Source organism: Triturus cristatus, chromosome 2_1 (genome assembly GCF_964204655.1).
Source record: "Triturus cristatus chromosome 2_1, aTriCri1.1, whole genome shotgun sequence".
In the NCBI taxonomy this organism is placed as follows: Eukaryota; Metazoa; Chordata; class Amphibia; order Caudata; family Salamandridae; genus Triturus; species Triturus cristatus.
Genome location: NC_140581.1, coordinates 1,052,316,659 through 1,052,336,070, shown reverse-complemented (window position 1 = coordinate 1,052,336,070; position 19,412 = coordinate 1,052,316,659).

Genomic DNA, 19,412 nt, shown 5'->3' with positions numbered 1-19,412 from the left:
AACTCTCTCGAACACGTCTTCTCTGAGGAAAAGTCTTGGTGAAGTGCGCACTACCTCAGGCGCGCGCGCGTCACATCGTCTCCCTCTAGATTTGTTAGCAACTAGACCGCCGACCCCAGCGTCTGCGCGGCCATCTTGGAAATGCGGGCATGCCACAAACTCGACCATTGAAATCCATTCAAGACTGAAGCGCCCATAGAACTTAATTCCTTGTGCTTCGTTTTGGAACTCACATTAGGGGTTCTGACAAGAGCACACAGAGCACTCGAAGCTGAAATCAGCGCCGGGCGCCGGGAGAGGGTAAGATAGGAGTCTCTAAATCCTAACTCTAAATAAGACCCCTCTAATGCGCTACAATTACCTGCATCACGCTCACGCTCACGTTCAAACCTCAACCTCAACTTACCACAGTGAAAACTCTAGTGCAGAAGCCTTTCTCCGGCTGGCTCTGCCGACCTGCTTGCCGCCTGTCAGTCTGCCTGCCTGCTGCTTGACTGATTGACTGACATCTCATCGGCGAACACCGCAGGACGTGCTTAAGGAGGCACATTTTGCACGCTACTCGACATACGCTGCCTGAAGACAATGCCAATGTCATTGGTTGGCTGGCTTGTCAGTCAAGATTTAGCAAAATACTGACAGAACTATTGGATCGTGTGGGCTAAAAGACAAAAAACCCAATGGAAAGAAGATAAAAGAAAAGAAAAGGAAAAAGATAAAGAGGAGAAAAAGGTCAGGGGAAAAAAAAAAAGAGTACAGAGCCAGGAGAGAACTGAGTTGGAAGTCTGGAGAAGTCTGGGGCAGGAAGTTTATAAAGGAAACCGATTCGAGCTGAACTGGACTGTAACTGAATAATACTGCTATTATACTGCTATTATAAATACATTTATATCTATATTATACCTGGACCTGATCCGAATCTGAACCCGAAACCTGAACCTGACCTGATCTAGTCTCGAATCTAGCTAGAGTCTTAGTCTGAGTCTGAGTTAGGGGGCTAAAAATAAAAAAATAAAAAAAAAGGGCTGAATAAGCGCAAGAACATAAGAACACAAGAATTCAAGAATACAAGAATACAAGAATACAAGTAAGAGACGCTTGGGGACGCTGGGGGGCCACGTTCTGTTAACGCGCATGACCGATCCAATACTAGCCCAACAAGACTTTCACCCTATATACCTGAAATGTCTCAAAAAGACAGGTCCCTTCGCGACTAAAAAAAGATTGACAGTCAAGGGAGTCAGGGGAGCCAAAGGATCCAAAGGAGTCAAAGGAACACGTGCTAACACATCAGAAGCTGCTGAAAGTGCGGCACAATTTGTTATAAAATTAGTTATTGAAACAAAATCAGGAATCGAAATTGAAATTGGGGCAGTTCGAGAAAGTGCATATAGCTCTGTGAGTATAAGTATTGGTGAAAAACCCAATAAGAATAGACAAAAGATATTCAGACAACTAGCATCGAAGCCAAGGCAGCTAATTTCATTGACAATACCATTGCCACTCCCACAGACCTTTAGATTAGTACGGGCATTGGGTATGGCCGATATCATGAGCTCAGGGAAAGGCAAAGAGGATCCGGCAAACGACTTATTGGCATCGGAAACTACCCAAGAAAAAGCTGTACTAGACATTCAGGTCCCCTTAAATCCACAACCCCCCCAAGGTACAAGTCATGCGTCACAAGCCATACATATTCTACAACCGACTCAGTCTGAGGACACGGAGGACACGGCGATGCCAGAAAGCCTGGAAAAGAAGTCGGAGAAACTAGAGAGGACAGAAAGCCAGGGAATTATTAAAGGTGCGAGAAACCAACAATGCCCGCAGATGGCAAAAGACGACCAGAAACTAGGGGGTCCCGGGCAAAGGAAAACCACGATGGGAAACAAGATGGCAAAGTAACAGCTAAAAAACAAGACATAAAAACTAAAAACAGTGATGCAGATAAGAATGTAAATAAAGATAATGATCAGGGGAAAAGAAAAGGGAAGGAGAAAGAGCTGGGAAAGGAAACAGAAGATGCACTACTAGATAAAAAGGCAAAAAGGATGCAAACTATCAAAAACTTGAAGGCTGCGGCAAAATCATCTGGTCAATCAATAGACTCACAGCCTAGGATAGACAATTTATTTAGCCCTCTCACTAAGGATGGGCTATGTACTGGCTCTAATAATGAGAAATTACAGAAATTAAAGCCTCATCAAGACAAGCAAGAGGGAGTCTATGGCGGTTTAGACTTGGCAGCGCGCCTGGAATCGGGAGCTTCAGGGGACAAATTCACTACGGGTCCCAGTCAAAATCCAAATGTGGACACATGCCCCGATGCTGAAGGATATAGAGCTGGCACAAGTACACTGGATCATAATGAGAGTCGCCTTAAACGTAAGGCAGGTAGGGAGAACCACGCCTATGCTCCTTCAGATATACAAATACACCCCTCGGGGGAAAATCCCCAACTAGCTAACGACGCAAGTTCCGAAGAATCAGACTCGGATTTGTACGAAACAGGTGTCTTAATTTCCAGCGAGCCAAGCGAGGAGAGTGAAGCTAGCGAGGACTCTACATCCGAAGGACTAATCCCGGAGGCATCGGACTTCATGGATCTAAAAAATATGAATGAATCAGGACAAGACATAACGCCCAGAAAAAAGATGGAAAAGAAAAGAACTAGAAACAAGAGGCAATCTAAACTAATCTACGAGGAAACAACAGATCCGGGAAGCAATACGGAGCAAATCTCAAGCAGAGCTAAATCGACTCGCAAGAGCCCCCACTCAACATCAAAAGCCGAACCTGAACGGAGGCAGATCATCATGAGCAAACCTGTAGAAGAAGTGGGGCAAAAGCGAAAGAAATATGGCAGTGGATCGGGAACAGCAACGGAGCCCTCGCTGAGGGAAGTCCTCAACTCAATCAAAATCCTTCACAAAGATGCAAAAAAATATAGCCATCGGAATCATCTGGCTATTCAAAAACTTGAGGGGGCAATCAATAAAGTGGGGAATACCTGTTTGGAGATCTCTGATAGAATGAGCTGTGCTAAAGCACGTACAGATAATTTAGAAGCTGATGTGGGCAAGCTTAAATCCCAGGCAAAGGAACAAGATGACATATTAAAAGACTTAATGGCCAAGGTCGAAGATCACGAAAACCGAGCAAGGAGAAATAATTTACGCTTTTTAGGGATTCCTGAGGGCGCAGAAGGAAGTGATTCAAGGGGCTTCGTGGTCAACCTTCTTAAATCTGTATTTCCGGAACTCAGCTCATGGGATATGGACAGAGAAATTCAACGAGCCCATAGATTTCCTCTTACTTTACCAAAACGTTCTGACAATCCGCCTCAATATCCGAGGGCTATGCTAGTTAATTTTGGAAATTTCACATTTCGTGAAGCTATATATGATCTGGCAAGGCCTACTAGTAAAAAAGAACACAAGGGTTTTATGTTTTTTGTCAGACCAGATTTTGCACATGCAACTGTCGAACGTCGATGGCGAATGAGACAACTTTTTACCCCCTTTGAACAAATTGGAGCTTCAGTATATTTGCAAAATCCGGCTCGCTTAAAAATTAACTTCAGGGGAAAAACGCGAAGTTTTTCAAGTGAAATCCAGGCGGAGGCGTATCTGAGGGAAATATCGGAGAAAGTAAAACAAACCAATGACAAATAAGAAAAAAAAATTTTTTAAAGGGTTTGGCATGCGGATCTTGCTAAAGCTTGGGGTCGTACCATGGAAAGGGGTTGGGGATGGCAAACGAAAAACTTGATTTACAAATATGATATTAATATCTGGTATATTTGGGACTGTTCTTTAATATGCAATGAAATGGCTGAACGGATTAATGTCTTTATACCGCTTTCTAGTCGATATGTCTAGGGTATATATAATTAGGCAACGGGGCAAGCGCAGGCGCACTGATCATACCGACGCCCACACCTGGGTACCTAGGACCCAGGACGCCTCATAGGGTGGTAAGGGGGGTGGGGGGGTGGGCAAACAGGTGGAAGGGAGGGAAGGGAGGGAAGGGCTGGGGTGGGGGGAAGACCAAGGGAAGACAATCAGTGAAGGGAGTACCTTTAGTATTTCAAAAGAAATACATTTGTTAGTAGGATTTAAAGAACTGATCAAGGGCCAGGGAGGAAGAGTATGGCGTTTAAAAATAACAACTTTCATTCTTACACGACGTAAGATTTATAATATAGATGGCTAGACTACGAATTGTATCTCTAAATATTTGCGGGCTCAATGACCTAAAAAAGAGACAAATTGTAGCAGAAGGTCTCCAAGCCATGGAAGCTAATATAGTTTGCTTACAAGAGACCCATATAGAGAGAGGCCAACAACATCTGTTGAAATCCTTGCTGTTTCAACTTATAGCTGCATCAACCCAGGGAACTCGTACGAAGGGAGTGGCCATTCTGGCTAAAGGAGGGGGCTTACAGTTTAGTCGATCACTTGCAGACAAGCTTGGGAGATGGGCCATTACTGAGTGCCGCTACAATAGTGGTCAGAATACGGTTACCCTATGTACAGCTTATGGGAATCTAGGGGATGACCCTGATACCCTTTTAAGCATTTCTAATGAATTAGTACATTGGCCCTTGCCTCTTATTGTGTGTGGTGTTCTAAACCTTCACCTACCCGGAGATTGGACCGCTGGTCCTTTATTTAACTATCAAGGGAGAAAACCTAAAGTCTTTAGAGCATTTAAAGACTTGTGCGAACGACATGGCCTGCTGGATGGATGGCAATTGGGTCATCCTAGAGACCAAGGATATACTTTCTTTTCCCATCCCCATTCTCGTCATGCCCGTCTAGACTATATTTCTTTTGTCGAATTCCATCAGGGATGGCTGCACTATGAGAAAGCATCCAAGGGTATTATCCGACCATAACCCTCTAGAACTGAATATTGCATGTAGTAATATTATCCGTACTAGAAACCTTTGGACATTTGAAAGAGCCTTTTTAAAAAAGGAGGAGTACCGCACTCTTATGAGAGAGTGGCTACCATCTTTCTTAGAAATAAACATGGGCAGTGCTCCTGTTGAGGTAGTTTGGGATGCAATGAAAGCTGGCATCAGAGGGGAGACTTTGCAATTCTTGGTACGCACTAACAGGAAAGGTAAAGAACAACTAGCCTCTTTATATCAGAATTTGAATAAAGCTGAAGCAGATTTGATAATAGCTTTGCAAACAAGTCTGGGTGGGTTCTGAAGGACTAGCGCAAGTTGCAATCGCTAGAAATAAGATATCTGATATATTTACGGAAAAAGCGATCACCAAAGCTATGATATACAAAGAAAAAACTTATGAACTCAGCGAGAATGTAGGGCACCAGCTGGCTGTTCGTACAAGGGAGGAGATGACGGGAAATATGATAAAAGCTATAAATGATAGGAATGCTGAATTGAGACTAGAAGAACTCGATATTAGAACTGCTTTTCAAATGTTTTATCAAAAATTCTATGAGGAACCGCTAGGAGGACAAGAGGATGCTAGAGACTATCTGGATAAAGAGCTGGCCGAGCACCTCGAACAAGAAGATAAGGATTTACTGGACTCTCCCATTAGTTGGGAGGAAATACTATTATCCATGAAATCCTTGACCGCTGGCAAAGCAGCAGGTGTAGATTGAATCCCTACAGAGTTTTTCCTTGAATTTGCAGAACAAATGAAAACTATCATGCTACAACTTTTTAAGTCCATAGTTCAGGGAGGAAACCCACCACCGTCTTGGTCTTTAGCAAAAATGATGATCTTCCTGAAGAAAAAGAAAAATCTGTTGGAAATGGGCTCGTATCGCCCAATAACCCTGATTAATGGAGACTCAAAAATGTATTCCAAACTCCTTGCAGGCGATTAGCTCCTATAATTCATGAAATTGTATCAGTCCGACAACACGGATTTATCCCCGGCAGATCAACAAGCGATCATATACAGAGAGTTATCTCTTTGTTTGACTATGCAGAAACTACAGGAGACCCTATGGCCCTTATTCTTCTGGATGCAGAAAAGGCGTTCGATAGGGTCTCCTGGAAGTTTTTATGGGCAGCAATGTCAGATCGGGGATTAACGAAGAGATTTATCAAAGCTATCCAAGGACTATATGTCAATCCAAGGGCCAACGTCGTGATAAACGGGAATATGTCTGAGAACGTCATGATTACGAGGGGAACTAGACTAGACTCGCCCCTCTTATTCGCGATATATATTAACCAATTTTACGTAAACTTGATAACCATCCTTACGTGCCATCTATTACGATGAACAATTATGAAACCAAAGTCCTAGCTTAAGCAGACGATATAGCTTTAGTTACCACCAATCCCAAGGAGGCAATCAAGATGATTGAGGAGGAAGCAACACGTTTCGGCAAAACTTCTGGTTATAAACTAAATACGGGGAAAACTCAAATAATCATTAATGACAAAGTGGAGATGGAAGACGATAGAGTTGTGGAACACGCTACTTATCTAGGTGTCAATATAAGCGCCAAGGTAGATAAAATTGTACAGATAAATCTTGACCCACTAATAGTGCGCACCAGAGAAGACTTAATTAGATTGGAAAATTTACATTTAACTATTGGTGGCAGATGCAATTTGATTAAAATGCTGATCCTACCCAAATTTTTATACTTCTTCAGAACAATTTGTCTCGAGTTTTCCCCGTATTACTTTAAAAACATCGAATCTTTGTTTTCCAGATTTATTTGGGGATTTAAGAAACCACGAAGGGCACTAAAATGGATTATGTTACCAAAAGAAAGAGGTGGGTTAGCGCTGCCTAACTTTAGGATCTATTATTGGGCAACAGTGGCCAAATACTGTACAAACCTGATAGTTATTGAGCCGAGTAATTGTGCGATCCCGACCCCACAGGAAATGGTTTTAGGAGATAGAAGTAAAGGGTGTTTATGGAGACATATGAATGATAATTTTTTTTAGAAAACTAAACTCAAGACTATTCTGGGAATTTGGAAAGTTTGGAGCAATATTCGTAAATTCCTAGGGTTTGGACGCTTCTCATGTTATACTCCAATTAGTGGCAACTCTGATCTTTCTGAGATATTTCATGATGGTTATATGTCTAGGTGGGTCAGGGTAGGGATTACCCAACTAGGTTGCTTCTATATCGAAAACCGATTGAAAAGTTTTTCAGAACTTTGCAATGATTACAATGTTAGCAATAGGGATTTTTTTAAGTACTTACAGGTTAGGGATTTCTTGTCAAAGAAAATGGGGGGGCGCTGTAATTTTCAAAATATCATAGTAATAGATAAATTATGCTTGGAAACTACTCCTAGAATCGGGGAAATATATAAGGACCTTATTAGTAGTTTCCCGGATGATCTTGATAAACATCTTACTAGATGGCAGACTAACCTATTCGTACAGCGAGTAATACCGGAGCGAGCGTTAGAGCTTGCACAAATATTGCTAATGCCAATCAAATTACAAGCACAATTTTATAAAACATTATTTGCCTTGTACTACACACCGTATAAAATGGGCAAATGGGCCAGCGGTTCGGGAACCGCTTGTCCACGCTGCTTATTGGCGGCAGCTAATGATATCCACATGTTCGCCACGTGCCCATCACTTACTAATCTTAGGATAGAAGCATCCAATTTCATTTCGGATCTATTCCGGGCAGAAATTACTATCTCTAGTGAAGAAATGATCTTAGGAGTGGCTGCTATCGAGCGCCCAATACAACAACAGGGGCTGATATTTGTAGCAATGGCGGTTCTTAGATTGTGTATAGCCACCGCATGGCTTGATCCCCAACCGCCATCTTCCACACAATGGAGGGCTAGATTACTTGCCATATGTAGTGTGGAGGTGGCAATTTATAATAACAAGGGATTTAAGAAAAAACAAAGAGGAATGATGATTTGGGAACCTTTGTTACTCTGGATAGAAGATCACAGCTAAGGGTAATATATTTAAGGGAATACTCCTAAGGAGAAAGTGGATGTGTGAATTTCTGTTCCTCTGTTCCTTATTTTTCTTTTCCTCTTTGTCTTTTTGGGCCATCAAATCTACACGCTGCGAGAGACTACTTCTCTAATGTATATACTAAAGGTGGTTTATCCGAAGGTGCCTTTTGACCTTGGTCTCTGTGGGGGGAGGGGGGGGAATGAAATATATTGTATTAAATTGGCAAATGTGAATAAAAACTATTTAAAAAAAAAAAAGGAAGAATGTGAAGATGAAGTGTGGAATGATTTTCAGGTGGCACATATTCCTGATTCAGGTCATGTAGATATCAGTAAGGAAAAGTGGACAATTGAGTATAAATAAGAAGTTATTTTGCAATTGGTGATTGGTCACACACAAAATGAATGACCCAGTAAAGGTACTCTGGATCAATGTGTAAAACCATTTGGTGAAGTAAGATCAGAGTTGTCTCCTGTGAATGATGTTATCTTGAGAGGTGAAAGAGTGACACCTCCAAAAATTATGTGTGAGGATATTGCTAGGTTACATCATGAAGGGCATTTTGGCAATATCAGAACGAAACAAGTGGTGAAATAATTGTATTGGTGGCCTGGTATGTACGTTACTATTGAACGATTTATGAGATCATGTTTACCTTGTGTTATGGCTGATAAATCACACAGGACTTTTAGACATCCCATTTTGGGAGGGGTTGTCCCTTACCTTCTGTGGGAATCTGTTGCAATAGATATTACAGGTCCAGTGGGAGAGTCTCAGAAATATATTATAGCTTTTATTGATTTGTTTTCAAGGTGGCCGTTTGTGGAAGTGGTGAATAAAATTAACACTGATTCCGTTTTAAAATTTTGGATGGTGTTTTTACTTCTGAGGGCATACCCACAACTGTTTTAAGTGATAACAGTGCACAGTTTCTGATGAGGAGAGGTAGAAATCTCAAAACCAATTAAAATACAGGGTGGTTGTTGAAGCCTTGCGTGAAACTATGGAATATTGAAGAAGTAGAAGCGAGGTTGGGATTAAACCAGCAGAACCAAAAAAGAGTTCATGATCAAAACCATATTACCAAACTGGTGTAGAATAATGTTGGTCAGTGGGTCAGAGTAAGAAATCTAGTTAAAAATTCCAATGGGGACCGTCAATTTTCAGAACCTCTGTAGACCATTGAAACATTGGGTAAAGCTGTTCAGTTGAGTGACGGTAAGGTGTGGAATCGTAAAAGGATTGCTGAAAGCAGTAGGTTGGAGAGTGAAGGTAACTCACAGGAAAAGGGGAATGAATGTCAACCGTATGGCATGTTTGAGGATAATGATGTTCTTTCTAAAGAAGATGTGTGTAAGCCTTTGAGTGTAAAAGGATAGAATGATGTGACCTTGGATAATGCTATTTCCAGAGAGGTTTCATCAAAATATTCTGGTCTTGATTTACATGGTGTGATTTTTCCTTTATGTGTTGAAGGATCTCCCTTACTGGGGAATTCGTTGTAGGTGGATTTTTCTCTTGGGCTTCAGTGTTTGACTAAAAGGGGCAGGAAACCTCCTGTGTGGATGAAGGATTATACCAGTTGTAGTGTTGTGTAAATAAAGAATGACCAACCTCTTCTGGTTCCTGATGGACTCCATAGACCTGTGACATAGGTATTGGAGGGTAGTGAAGTGAATGCAGGTTTAGAACTTTGAGCTCTTGCTTACACACTGAAGAATAAAGATGTGTAAAACTACTCTCTGTGTATGGCGTAGTCATTGGTGAGTGCCCGGGCTGAATAGGGCGTTACACTAGTGATGGCTTATTTGTTTGGAATTTTCTAATTCTTCTAGTTATGACAATTCTAATTCATGTTATTTACCTTGTTCCTTTTATTCGTTGTTGACAAGCTAAAATTGTTCTAATGATGACAATTCTAATTCATATTATATACCTTGATCTTGTCATTTATTGTTGCCAAGTTGTTTTTGCTATTTTCTTTGTGTTTGTTTTACCATTTATGTTTTGTTTTTGGTTTTGTTTGTCTTTGTTTTGTTTGGATATTAGAAAGGGGGAAGTATTCTGCTTGTGTTCAGGTTGCTCACATTGTATGTTGATGTAATGGAATGCGATTTGGCAGATTTATTGGTGGAGTGTGGGAAATGGAGGTGTTGCACTGGGCTGCTCTCCTTACCGAGGAATAAATTATACTTACCTCCACAAGTGTCAGACCCATTCTTTAAACCCAACAGAAATGGAAACACTTACAACGGGAACCCATAGTTTGGGGGTCAAGGTGTGGCAGCACAAAGGAGTGGAGTCATAAACAGTAGAGTTTGACAGTCAACGCATACATTTCTTTTTTTAAACACTGCAGAAAACAAATTGACACTGAGACAAATGTGACAGTAACTCGTTTCTAGCTTACCTAATTGGTCAAAAGAGGTTGCATTTTACATTATATTACAATGTTGACTCACCTGTTGCACAGATCTTTGTGTGCCAAGCAATTCTCAGGGCATGATAATAATGGTAAGAGAACTGGTGGTTAGTGCACTTCCCGGAGAGATATGTTATTTGTCTAGTCACAGTTTTGATTCATATACTGGCATAGACAGTTGATGTGCCTGCTGAAATTCACACTGTATGACATGCCAATCACAGAATGCATTGTATGTAGATAGATGAGTGGGTTACTGCATTTAACATAGAGATCCTTTTGATATGTGCATTTCAACACATGCAATACTTCAAATACAGCACTGGGAGCTGTGACCCAACATCAAGAAGCTGCACGCTAACTGGAGGTGAACTGAGACCAGAAGAAAGGAGATATTTAATGGCAACATATTTTATTTTTTGCACACTTCACATAATTATAGGGAAGATAGACTCTGCATGTTTCTACATATTCTGAGCTACAGTGATTTTAATCGGACTTGTATAAAACTGATAATATCTTTTTGCATATATCACTGCTTTTAGTGTGTCACCTTTTCACTACAGATAATACTTTTAGTTTTATGTCTCTGTGTCTCTACAAATCACATACTTTCATATGAAAGAGGAACACACCTATGGTTTAAGCAGTTTGTGGGAAGAGTTATGGTGAGACCATGAATTATAAGGAAACGAGTACGCCCTGAAATATATTATGCAGACAATGCAAGCCACCTTAGTGTTCCTTGACCATATAAAATAACTCAGCAAATCTTTGACCTTACCAATGCATCGACTTTGAAGTGATGATGCAAATAGTTTGCATTTAAAATGAGCACAACATGGGGCTGCATTTGAACACAGAACACAAAAGGAATAACTATGATTGGGAACTGCCCACAAATTTGCCATACAAGAAGATTTGGTAAGAAAACTCCTGATTAAAACTTTGCGGTACTCATTTGAACAGTGATTTATGCATATATTAAGGACCGTGATGGTAGAGTGCACACAGCATTGGTTTTGGTTTGCAGATCGCTGGACTGCAGGGTTATGTGAGGACAATAATGTTTGACACAATCTTTTATTAACTGTTTGATTTGATTTGGTTATTGGGTAGTGAGAATAGATTTCTTTATCTGGAAATGGCCTGAATGTTGCAGCTGAGCTGGGGGTCCAAATGTCATGGCTGTTAATGTATAATTGTTGTCAGGGCCGGCTTTCTGGGGTGCGACCAGTGCAGCCGCCCTGGGTGCTGACCTGGAAGGGGAGCGGGGAACTGGCCTAGGGGGGGGGCGCTCTGTTTTGCAATAACGTATGATTTAAAAGCACCTTCTGCAGAGTTCCTTGCAATACAAATCTCAAGATAATTTGAGAATAATGTTCCTGCTAAAGAGTGATGCAGCGGAAACTTACTAAAAGTTTCTCGTGCTACTCTCTATAACTCGGATATTACTAGGCCCATTTTCTAACACATATAACCATAATATATCTTCTGGCTTTACCCATCAATTTCATTCACTTAGGCCTTCTGACTGGACTTTTTTGTTGAACTGATAGGGAATAGAATATTTGGAAGACGTAAGCAATTATCCTATGAGGACCTGGAATAGATCATTGTTAACCTGACCACAAGTCTTCTCAAAATTAGCACAAAACCTTTTTAGCCACACATATAGATCCCTTGAAATAATAGATATGACTAGAAGAATGAGACAGGATCAATAAAGATAGTTTAGGAAATACATTTATCTAATGCCTCAAAATGCATTGACAGATCAGGAAATACTTTTCAACATCAGATTAATGACAATTTGTTAATTCAAGTAACCACACAGTTTAGCACAGATCTTCTACAACAGCGTGATTCAGCCTAATGAGAACATGGGGAAAATACAGGTTCAGTTATTAATCATAAAAACCAAGCAAGGCAGTTCGCTTCAAGTCTGTCACTCAGGTAATTCAGTTCAGGATAAGGCTGCAGCAGCACATGCCACAACAGGAGTCAGATAACCTCTCAGCCTCTCAGTTCCTTAAAGTCTATTTACACCAAGAACGAGTGGAAATGTATATAGGAAACATAATAGGAATCAAGAGTTTGTCCAACAGCATGACAGGCAGGAAAGATCAATGACAGCCAACACCTGTCTACTCCTCAGATGAGGCAATTATACTCCAAATGTTCAAGGTTTACACCCCTTAACATATCAATTCCATCAGTCCATGGGGTTTCATTGGTCAATCACGGCGAGCTGTTATGGGGTGTTCAGTAAATCACATGATTATGGATGAATGAAGTATTCCTTTTTGTAAATTTCCTTAAAATTCATTATGCTCCATTTAGTTATCATTTCATCACTTCCACGGAAGTGGGAGGTACTTTTACTGGTTCATAGTCAGTCCGTTCACAGCTGCTTCTCCCTGGGTTTGCAACAATATTTGCTACTGTTCTATTGAATATACTTCTAGTGAGAAATGAGTCCATTGTTAGCTAGAACAGAAGTGAAACTTTAAAGAAAGTTCTTATAGGGCTTAGGTGACTGCTTCACATGATTTTATGTTAGAGTAAGAAGAAAGAAAGCTTTGAGGCCTACATGGAAAAATAGTTGAATTACTATTGCATTTATATTATTAAAGATCACACTTTGGCAAAGGCATTTAATTCCCTTCATTAATTTAGTTATGATTCTCTTCATGAAATACATGTCAGTATTAAGTACTACTAAAAGAAAGATTTATTTCTAGTCATTATTAGCACATTATCATGCAAGCACAATTCTCAACGTGACACTTTTCAGTGCATGTATTATTTTCATAAGCCTTACAAAAGCCGGAAATCATTCTATGTCTTTTTTCTATTTGGAAAAAGCATTTTCTGTATTCTTCTAGCACCACTATCCATATACGTGTTCATTTTAGTGCACATTTGGTTATTGTTATCACAAAAACTCTGTCTATTATTTTAATTTTTTCATCTTTCTTCCAATATTTAAATGCATCTACATGAAATTCTCGTTTATTCTCACTTTGTTTACATTATTGCATCCTTGTTTTCATAAACTCTGCATGCTTTTACGATGCAGTATATAGAAACTCGTGTTGTCCACTCAGGGGTCGATTCCGATCTGGGTTGGAAAGCTCTCCAACTGAGCCTGATCCGGAGTGTTTTCCGACCGAGCCAGACCCCTGCAGTCTGACCGAGCGAGTACGATGCAGGCGCATGCTGTCGGACTCTGTTCGGTCGGGCTCCCATAGAAGTCAATGGGAGCTGGTCGTAAGATGCGTACATGGGCTCCCATTGACTGAATGGGTACGTCTCGCACAAGTGCCCCCCCTACAGTGGGTACGCATCGGTGCCATTCGCACCGTACATGCCTGTGCTGGGGAGACCCTTGGGTCTCCCCCTGTGTCCGAGTCATAAGGCTGCGTGTGATGAGGGTCCGACACGGACCCCCAAAGGCAGCTTCTCGGATGTTTTGCGAGCTGGAAACTTCGGCTTGATCCGGCTGTCCGACGCGTACATCGTACTCGCTCGGTCGTGAAACGTCTTTATTGTGCAGTGCGAATCATGTCCGTAAGAATCAGTTGGAGCGGCTCGGATCCGGAAATGGTTCGGTCAGAACACACGCGTACACTCACATCATACTTGCTCGCTCGTTCAGGTGTCCGAGTCGGTCTTGAAACACGCATCCGACTCGTACCTTTTTCCCGCAGGACCGCGTTCGGAGCATTTCCGAGCGAGATCGGAATCGACCCCTCAATAGTTTAACATGTCTCATCCAGTAAAAAGTGTTGTTATTGGTATTCTGAGGTAGGAATTGATAAAGATAGATGCCAGATAACATCTACGCTCCATCAAGAGAGAGATCCGAGTTTTGTCTAGTAGCAGTTTTGACTTGCCATAAATTAGTGCAATGAGTTAATATTCCTGCTGCAAATAACAGATCTGTATTTTATGTGAATAGCTGAGTGGATTGGGAAAGCCAGCCTTTAACAGCTCTTTAAAGCAAAAGATATATATTTCAGAGAATGGCAATGGAGAGATTAGGAGGACCTTTTTTGGGTGATAGGGAATCTGAGGAGAAAGTCACATGGTGGGGGGCACCAAAAAAGATTGCTGCACCGGGCGCCACCAGCACTGATTGTTGTAGTGCCCCCTTACTTGTGCTTGATGCATGAACCTCGCGAAGATGGGCCATATTGGACCAAAGTGGTTACTGAGGGCTAGCATGGGTTTCTTAACAGTATGATTTTAAATCCTTTAGTTCATTTTCAAGTTTGTGTACATTTGTGTGTTACAGTCCTAAGTGAGGGTACCATATTTCTGATGATACGTAATGGTTTGGTGAGTAATGACATTGTAGATTTGTGATTTACATATAGCGTACATTAAGGAATGTGAGGGTACTCTTAGTACTTCATTTTAGGCTTATAAGGGGCACATTGAAAATTGACAGAAGGACTGGATGAAAGGAATACTCTTGGATTTAATCACAAGTACTAACAGGTGGGTCGCAAAAGGAGCCTCGTGCATGTAGACAGATATATAATTAAGCATACCTCTCCAACTAAGAAATACATGCCATATCAACTTTTGAAGTGGCTTATAGTTATGATACATTACGGTCAAAGAGAAGTGACTGAACAAAGTAATGAGAAAGAAGAAATTGTATATCTAGCCCAGAAAGGAATATTGGATTATCGAAACACAGCAGACGAGAAGTAACAGTGGGGTCGGTCATGTCCCAAATACGGATGTTAGTGTACCGGATATAAGCCAGGTTAATTGATACAGGTTAATTCAAATTTTAACAAATTACTTTGTTTTTTTGTATACATCAGCCGGGTCGCATTTGCTTTATTACTGAAAACGATACGTTGAAATTGAGCATGTAGGTAATATAGACACACTATGACAGATCGGGGTTTGAATGTGGTTCCCTATTGTTGGAAAAATATGTAATGTACTGTGTTATAACCCTTTACCTTTTCTGCTAAGAGATTAATGTACATGTTTAAATGTTTAATATATGAAATTTATAAGACTTTTTGTATCTATTTTTCAGCCCTGAAAAAATAATAAGGGGCATAGAACAAAACACACTGGCTGAAAAAAATAAGTATTTTGTCGCTGGAAGTTTTTAAAAGATAAAAACTAAAATAAATGAATTAATTTTATGACCAGTTCCTCGGATTTGTACTTCTTGACTAGAGTGCAGTCCAGTCGAATGAGAATGGTACACTCCTGGGGGGACAGCTGTTGTGAAGGCTCAGATTTACAGGCATGCAATTGTGAACTTTAGTTTTTCAATTGTTGACTCAGCAAACACTTGCACAGTTTCAACCCACTAGTTGCTACCCCATGTTGATCACCCATCTTCTTCTTGAAGATGCAGACAGCCACTACTCTTTCTGTGCATCAATGGATTCCCTTCATGTCCTTCTCTTATCCAGTCACTAGATTCCAAGCCCCATAATTCCCTTTCTGTTGTTGTAGGCATCAACCCTTTACTTGTTCCAGTGATATCTGAATCTTATTGAATGTCCCATGTATAATGCAAGATAGACCATTAGAGGAAATGGCCCTCTGGTAAAACAAAAGGTCACCAAAGGTGTCACTGCAGTGCCTTGTTGATATGGATCACGATAATGATACAAATCATCGAAGATGATTGGACTACAGCAGAAAAGCAAAATCCAGCACGCTTGCAGCCATCCATTCCAATCTCAATTGTTTATGTATTTTGTTTTTTAGTGCTACAAGCCACTAGGTGGTACTCTCAAAGCAATTTGACTCAGAAGTAGCTGTTTGACAAAAGTTAGCAGAAAAATAGAACAGTTACATCTAGAACCATTAGCTCTGTATGCTGACAAGAAAGATTCAAAAGCATTAGAAGGGTTGATATGGTATAAGTTTTAGAAGTTTTAGCAGGATCCCAAGAATAGTGAAAAGCCGGTTTTAGGCACCTACCTGCAGCAGCTCATAAAATGACTTACCACATGTCTCTCTGAGGAGCTGTATTTTTTAGCATCCTTCTAAATCTGAAAAAGCCAGTTTCCAGTCTACAATGCATTGGAAATGTGTTCCAAACAGATGATGCTTGCATGTGATGGGTTCTCTCCCTCAATGTATTTTAACCAGTTTAACGGAATTTCTCCTTAGTCAACTGGATAGCCAATAAAGGATCAAATAACTGGCAAACAACCACATAAAGCTTTATGGACAATGCAGAGGGAGTTGAAGATTACTTTTCCCTCTCAGAGGGCAAGTGGAGGGGCCTTAGAGTAGACTTGTATTATGGTCATAGTGATTCAACCAAAAGAAAGGCCACGCAGTATAATTCTGAATCCTTGAAGTTTGGTGACTTATTTGTTGGGAAGGCCAGTGTAAAGGCCACTGTTGTAATCAAGGCCAGTGATCACGTCTACAAAGTTTTTAATAATTTCCTATGACAGGAGAAGGAGTGAAAGAACAGTTCTTAGGAAACATAGCTGGTAGAGAGCTGATTTGCAAGCAGCAATTATGTGGGGATGAAAACAAAGGTATAATAAAATATAGGTTTCAGGCTTTAAGTATACACATTAGGCACCCCTCCCCAACCAAAAACCGTGGTTAAGAACCTAGGAGTTCTGATGGACAGTGCCCTCTCATTTGAGAGTCAAGCCAAAAAAGTGTCAGGCACCTGCTTCAGTCTTTTACGTGGCCAGAAACCCATTCTGGGATTTTTCGGCGCAGCCATCCGTTAAACGATTGTCCAAGCTATGGTGCAGTCCCAATTAGACTACTGTAATGGGCTCTTACTCGGCGTAAACAAGGCCGTAACCAAAAGACTCCAGCGGGCACAGAATGCGGCTGCACACACTCTTTTTGGCCAACTAAAGCATTACCATGCCTCCAATCTTCTTTGCCAGCTCCACTGGCTGCCGATAGAACAGAGATTCCAGTTTAAGACCCTCTGCACCACGCATAAGATCCTGCATGGCCAAGGCCCCCAAATTTTGCAAGGGCTGTGCTCATCGTACGCTCCGCTGATCTGCATTTAGCCTGTACCCCCCTGAGTGCGCGGGCTTAGAGCAGGGGGACGCTCTTTCAGGGCCATGGCACTTACCCTATGGAATTCTGCCCCTCTTGCTGCTCAGGGCACACAAGACCACTGGGCATTTGGGAAATTGATTTAAACCTGGCTTTTCTCTAATCTCTAGTTAACTCCTTCCTGATAGCCACCTGTCTGTCTTAGCACTGGGACGCCCCGATACTGGGGCAGCCATGCGCTTTACAAGAATGCTTAACATAACATAAAATAACATTAGGGTGAACCCAGAGACTCAGCCCAAGAGAAAGGCAGGTGAGCCAGATTTACCATCCCCAGGAGCAGGATTTTTAGATTTTCTCACCAATCAGGAATAAACGTTTTTCTGCATCTAGAAATGCGCATGGGAAATATGGTGTGATACACTGAATAGATTGCCAGTATCTTCTTCTAGTTTAAGATGTTGCTGTGTGTCATGCACAAACTTGGCATCCCGCTGTATAGGAATGAAGGGAGTGTCCAATTGTAATTGCTATTAGTGTTCTGGGGAGGAAGGTGCTTGTTGACATGTAATTTATATTTTAGGTGTGATGTATAAGTTTCTTTTTAAATGCAATTTTTAAGCAAGCTGTATGGATATGAGCCACCTACTGATAAAGTTTTTGGTATGCCTTATGAATATCAAGGGGCAAAGTCCGCACACCCTAGGCCCGGGATATGGGACCGCCCGCTATGCATGCGGCAGTCCCACATTGGGCATTAGGATGCCCCCGCCATACTGGCGGGCGCATCCCGCATTTCTGACATCAGGCGGTGCATTCAGCAGCACCCTCCGCAATGTCAGAAATGCATGTTGAGCATGTGCATGCACAGCATGGCAGGCACTTTCCCTACAGTTGTACTGACTGGAGAGGGAATAGTAAATTTCATCGCTCAGCAATCCAACACTTTCCCTACCGTTGCACTGACTGGAGTGGAAATATTACATTTTTCTCCTCCGCAATCCAACAATTTCCCGACAGCTGCACTGACTGGAGTGGGAATATTACATTTTTACCCTTCACAATCAAACACTTTCCCTACTGTTGCACTGACTGGAGTGGGAATAGTACATTTTATTTTACCCCCCTCCCCCCGCAATTCAGTACTTTCGCTACAGTTGTACTGACAGGAGTGGGAATAGTACATTTTACCCCTCCACAATCCAACCCACATTTTTCCCCTCCGCAATCCAACACTTTCCCTTCAGTTGCACTGACTGGAGTGGGAATATTACAATTTTTCCCTCCGCAATCCAACACTTTCCCTACAGTTGCACTGACTGGAATGGGAATATTAAATTTTTCCCATCCGTATTTCACACACTTTTCCTACTATTGCACTGACGGGAGTGGGGATGGTAAATTTTACCCCTCCACAATCCAACACAAATGTTTCCCCCCAGCAATCCCACACTTTCCCTTCAGTTGTACTGACTGGAGTGACGGAGCACGTAGTTGCCAGCTTTATGCGGTAGCGGTGATACTGACGATCGCAGTTATCACTGGGATACGTGATCAGCAGGTGCGTGGTCCCCTGAGGACTGGGTTGTAGGTACGAGGGATGGCAGCAACCACTCGGTCCGGTGTGAGTCATAAGTGAGGTGAATACTGGTTACCCTTGCAGCCCTGAAGAAGTTGCATAAATAGGTGGCAATGAAACATGTTGGCTTTGGGCTTGTGAAAATGTCTTATAATAATCCATTTCTTTTAATTGAGGATGCTCACGGCACCAAATAAAACTACTTTAAACAAGTGAGTTGCACCTCATTTTTAATTTGAGAATTGCATTTCTTTTCTCACGGGGACCAGCGGGCACTATAGTGACACAAGCACGGACAGTGCATTTCCACACATTTGTTTCACTGTTTCTTTCTCTTTTCTCACCTCTGAGAATTCTATGGAAAAGCACACGTTTCTTTTTTCATTTGGGTAAGAAAGTGACCGATGATGATAAGTGGGTGAGCTAGT